Below are 6,415 nucleotides of genomic sequence, written 5' to 3'. Positions count from 1 at the left end.
GGGGAGACCTTTAGTACCGTTTGTAACACCAACCGGTACTACAAGGTTTGGAGGGTTTTGGTTCAGGATTTCTTTTTTCTTTAATTTTGTGTTTTTCATTTAATTCTTTTTCATTTGCTGGTATTTTATGATACTGCATATTGTACACGTTATTGCATATATATAAATAGAATTTTTCATAGAACCGATCATATATATATATATATATATATATATATATATATATATATATATATATATATATATATATATATATATATCATCGAATGTCTCGCACCACCATTTACATATACACACGTATATATATACAATTTCTCCTACATGGAGGCATTACTGCGATAGCAGGTAATGGAATTCTCCTATGGGCTCTATGACATGGTCCACCAAAAATCCCACTGTTTCCTCTGCAATTGCTCGTACACGATTCTTTGGTAGGAGGTTGTTCCGCACCTCATCAAACTTTTAAGAAGGAGATCAATATGCATTTATTAGTCGTTTTGTGTGATTAGATATCGATAATGATGTAAAAATTATGAATAGTGTTCTGGCAAACGTACCATAGCTGTCTATCAGATTTGCTCTTTTCGGACGCCATCATGTGAATGTTCTCGCAAACATAGTATGCACATAAATCAGTCCCCGTCGCCTGCTTCATGGCCTTTACAAGAATAGAGTTCAATCAGATGATAATTAATCAAGCATTATAATTAATGGATTGAAATTAGAATTAAAGAGGTGGTAGCTAGCTATAGTACTACTTAATTACTTACTCTGGGTCGAAACCAATTCAGATTTTCTTTGAACTGGCCTGGAACATCTTTGATGAACCTCCGCCAAGCCCTGCCCGCCGGCAAAGAAAATGAATAAAGGAGTTATTAATTAGTTGATATCAGCAAATGACGAACCAAAGAGGTTGACATATAGTTCAATAATGATTGGAATTAATTACCTGTTGACTATCCCCTTCACGATTGAGTAGTCTTTAGATTCTTTAAGCAGTGAGTCCAGTACTTGAACTATTCCTTCATCAACTTTAATGATTAACAAAATTCAGTGGTACTTGCATGCGCATACGTTTGCATGTATAAATTAAGCGGGCATGTGCATAACACTAATCAACTAACCCTAAACCCTATACACTTATTAACATCCAGCTAGTAAACAAAAACAGAATTTGTAGTACAAGACAGTGTGACTCACTGAAAGTTGTAAGGAAGTAATATATCTGGATTGGTATTGAGGCGCTTCAAGAACTCTAGCATGTTATTCTCTACTTCTTGTTTATACCACTCATAGCTCCATGTCTCTTCATTAATGGTATTTGGGTCAATGAACCCAATGCCATAGCGTCCACCTTTTCTCAGTTCGTACATCTTCATCTTGCATAGTACCACAGAAAAGAATATAGTAACGATAATTACAGGTAATGATCAACAAGAGCACTATAACTAGCTTGAGACTTAAATTATAGAAAGAAATCACTTACAGACAATAGCAACTGATGATAGATTTGTCGAGTACGTCTTGATTGAATAACTGAAACAATTCTGTATACTCAATAGACAGAGCTTTCTCATGGAAGTAATCCTCTTCCTTGACTTTCACTATGAGGGACTCGGGTCTTGCAAATTTCCATGTATCATTGATGCAATTCATACATTCTCGTTGAGAGCTTCTTGACCTCCTAAGGCTTGACCATAGGTTCGCCGCGGACATATTTCCGTTTTATGCCCTCCTCTTTAAGCGTATCCATGGGCTCGATCTCTAGGAGTTGTTCAACAGTGATACCGAGCTCTTCAGCCTGTCTTCTATGCTCATCGGTTATTACCAGCTGACCGGCGCCGGTACTCTCATGTGTTGGTACAACAAGCGGGGGGATCAATTGCGCCGCCTGTTCTCCCAGCTGGGGAACGGTTTTCCCGCATTTTTTGCCAGCTGCTTGGCTCGAGCTCGAATTCGACTCCTTCTATAGTCGTGCTCGATGTGCCTTTCTGATTTGGCGCTCATAGTCTGAGTCAACAGGCTTGGGAGCTAGTTTTCTTGCCATGCGAATAAATTGGTCAACGACTTTCTCAGGCACTTTCTCCTTTGGCGGCGGTGGCGGTTCCGGTCCAAAATGAGCGCCCACTTAGGCCTTCACTATGGCTGTGTTTTGCTCCTCGGTCATGTCGTAAGGCCTATGAGGAAGAGGCGCGAGGCTTGGACCATATTAAAATCGCTTGCCTCCGCCTATACCTCATGTAGTACCTCGATTTGTAGCTCTACGCACCATAGCTGCAGCGGCTCTCCTCCGTTGTTGCTGAGTTGGCGGCGAAGACTGCTGACGTGGCTGACTTGGAGGAGAAGTGGGCTGACACGGTGCCGGACTTGGAGGAGGAGGAGTGGGCTGACGTGGTGCCGGACTCGAAACTTGATGCGGTGCCGAACTTGGATGAGGAGGAGTGGCCTGACGCGTTGGCAGACATGAAGGAGCAGGACTGTGCTGAGGCGGCGGCTGATGATCACTTGGAGGAGCGGGAGATTGCTGATGTGGTGGCGGACTTCGAGGAGGAGTCGGCTGATGCGGTGTCGGTGGCCTTGGAAAGATGATGCAATCCTTTCTCCATAGGATGATACGATGTTTGGCCTCTTTCAGTGTGTGCTCCACGTCACCTCCAGGAATGTCAAGCTCTAGCCCCGAATATTGGTCCACCACTTCATCAACCTGGAAACGAGCATAGCCAGCTGGAATCGGGTTGCAATGGAAGGTTGCTTCGGGGGAATTTGTATAAGAAACGGCGCCTGCCACCTTCATGGATATGTTCTTCATTTTGAAGTGTAGCTCAAAATTAGTGCTCTCCATGATGTCATCCACAGGGTATCTATCCAGCAGCTATGCCTCGCAGGGGCGGAACCCACGCTGCTTCTCCGCATGGATGGGACGGTGCTATCCAATGCTGGATTATCCGCTAGCTGCTGCCACTGCTGAGACCCCCTTTCTTGCCTAAGTGAGTCGATTTGCTGCGGCTGCCGCTGGAATTGGAGTGCCAACTCCACGTGGTTTGATTCTAGGCCTTTAAGGCATTCTGCTTCCTGCTTCCTCTCCTCCTCCTCCAGCTTCCTCTTCTTCTCCTCCTCCATCTTCCTTCTCGCATGGCTTCTGTAGTCGGCGTTCCAGTCCGAAAACCCCTCATACCACGAAACAACGCCTTTGCCTCGTGTTCTTCCCGGGTATTCAGGATTTCCCAGGGCACACGTAAGCTCGCCGTTCTCTCTGTTGGGCGTGAACACCCCCGTTCGAGCCTCTTCTATTGCAACAAGTATCTTATCTTCGACTCCTTTAAGACTTGCCCTCTTTGAAACCTGGCCTGTCTTCGGGTCAAACGCCCCACCATGCGCATAGAACCAAGTTCTGACCCTGGGGGGCCAGCTCTTAGTAACTGGAGTGACCGCTGGATCCAGTTACTTCGGCAGATGAAGAAGAAGACAATGATGATCAACTGGTGCTGGCAACGGCAATGGTTGATCATACTGGTCGAACAGGGGCATTTTTCAAGCCTCGTACACCAAGGGATAATGTTAGGATGAAGCTAGCTGAATGGATAGAGGATGTTGCACGGTACAACACTTCTGAGGACAAATCAATACCATCCACCGCCATTGTGGCACCGGATCAGCAAGAAACCCTTGCTATTGCAAAGGAAGCTTCGGATATGTGGAAAAAACATGGCACATGTAGTGTTCTAGTTGATATCCCCGCAGTGCACTTTTATGCCGATGAGCTACGAACCCAGGAAATTTTGTTCTACATCCTACGGGAGCTGCAGTCTACAAAATCCCAGCCCCAACAATGAGAAGTTCAAGTTGGCGGAGAGGAGTATACTAACAAAATAAAAAGTGATATCAGTTCCGAAAAGGACAAGCTATTGGAAAAAATCACAGAGCAAGTCCTAGGGATGAAGGTTGACAACAAGATTTTGGAAATCAATAACACTATTGAACAAATGAAGGGCACCGAGTTGCATCTCAACTTGAGTGTCGACCAGCTTGATATGCTGAAATCCACTAAAGATGAGCCCATAGGTGTATTCCTCCAAGCGTTATGGCTGCTCAAGAACAAGCCAGTTGATGATGCTCCTGGTACCAAACAAAGCCATGAAAGGAAGAAAGCCACACATTCAGAAAGGAAGGAAGATTCATGTTCGTATGCCGATATCGTCAAGGAAACAGCCAAGCAACTTAAAAAGCATATGGAAAAGGATGTAGAGGAATCAGCCAAGCAATTTGAAAGGCCCATTCATCTCGAGGAATCACACGATGAACATATCCTATGGTAGTTGTTCCCTCTGGTGCCACCCAACAATCCCTGTCGGGGTAGGGAGAAAGACTCCAAACAAGCCACCGCCATCAATGGCACTATTATATTGGTCGAGGACCAATTCAAAGATATGATCCACAAGATGCTACAAGAGTTGCAGGAAGACAAATCTGTGAAGAAACAAGATGCAAATCTGAGAAGAAAAAAGATGCATCTCAGTTGCAGGAAGACAAATCCATGAAGAAACTAGATATGCCTGAAGGTAAACCAAGTAAGGGTTGTATCTGAAGAAACTGGACTATCCAAGTGTGGCTGAACGAACCACTGAACATTGCAATCTGCTCTGTGAAGATGGAGTTATATATGGAAATATATTTAAATTCACAAACTAAGGTTGGTGGAATATTTATTACTTGTTCTTTCCATTTCTCTGGGTTTGACCATTGATCAAATGTCTGTACGATTCTACGGATTTATGTTACACCCGCTTGGCTATTTCAACTCTGTTGGCAATGTATATGTTTTTCCCTTTATTATGTTTAGCTTATAATATTCCTTTAGAATCATGTGTATTGGATATCAAACTTCGTTCAGTTGGGGCAAATGGCTCGACAGGTGTTTATCTTGCATGGATGACTATTTGTTCTATGGGTGGGTTCTCCAACACCCTAGTCGATGTCATTTATTTTTTGTTAAACCATGTTACATTTAATTTTTGGTGGGTTTTGAACTTTATTGGGTTTGTGCATCTTCGCTACATAGAAATTGGGTTTGTATGTACTCACAACGGTTGTATCACCTCAATGTGTTGTCTTTTTAAAGGCAACATATTTGTTTAGTCAATAAATCTTCCTTTACTAATAAGAAATATGAATCAACAATTTATAAAACTAACGAGATACAAAAGGCAATAAGCAATTCTAATCTGGTTACCATATCAATCAAAATTTCTGATAATAAAACCACTTGGACTAAATATAGCGATAGATATTTACGTCTCAAATGGAATATACATTAGTTTATCGTACAAAATAAGGTGCAAGTGCAAGTGTGCCTATGTTTGAGCGTTTATCTCTGTACTATGTTTCAACAAAAAATCTGTGTGTAGGAGTGTGCAACCGTCCAATGCTGAGGAATTGCACAAGAATCCAAGCTGGCTGGTGTGGTGGTCCAGCTAGCCAGCGGATAGGCGATGGTCGATGATGAGGCGAGCTGAAGAGACGATCAGACTACGTAGGAGTGGTATTAGGCTACTCGTCGTCACATTTCCACATATATGTGTTATTAGAGGGATGAGGTATGGATAAGCTAGCACAGTTGCCCGGTGAGGACAAATCTTCTCCTGATGCGTCCGGTTCCTAAGTCTCTCTGTCGTTCTTTGGTTATCTCTCGCCTTCTACTTTTTTTCTGTGTTTGTCACTTGGAGCAAATGAATGGAGTAGTGAGTACTAAAGTGCGGACGAAAGAACCACTGGAGCCAGCAATTTGCTCAAGTGAAGATAGAGTTATATATAGAGAAATCAATATTGACGAGGTTGGTGGATCGTTTATATTGTTTATTATTATTTGTTTTGGTGGGGGTGTTTCGTTGGTCACATGCATCTGTTTATCTACATGTGTGATTGATGCTTTACTAGCCTGCCCGTTTCAACTCAATTTGTACTCTTATGGATTTTCATTATTATGTGTGGCCTATAGATATTCTTTTGGAGCCATGCATATGGGCATAGTAATTTATTTTATATGGTACTGGTTGTAAAACCCGATGTATGTCATCAAAAGGCTAAATTAAAACCCTATGACATTGGGACTATGTGCCCAGTAAATGAGTATGTAGTAGTTTCTAGTGTGGAAAAAGTGCATACAAGTCCTCAAAATAGAAAACAAGAAAAAATGCATTCAGCTATTTTCTTTGCTGATGACCATCACATGCTTCTGAGTAACGAGCTTATGCATGCATGAGCGACTTCATTTGTGTGCAGTGGAGCATTGGAGCAATGCCTATTGCATTTTTGTGCGAAAAGAGCAATGCCTATTGCATGCCAACACTTTGATAGAAGGGGCCATATCATGCAAAATTATGCATGGCTCCTCCATATCATCACTTCGAATAAACTC

Source organism: Triticum dicoccoides, chromosome 7A, assembly GCF_002162155.2.
Source record: "Triticum dicoccoides isolate Atlit2015 ecotype Zavitan chromosome 7A, WEW_v2.0, whole genome shotgun sequence".
NCBI lineage: Eukaryota > Viridiplantae > Streptophyta > Magnoliopsida > Poales > Poaceae > Triticum > Triticum dicoccoides.
Note: the sequence above shows the minus strand (reverse complement) of the source record.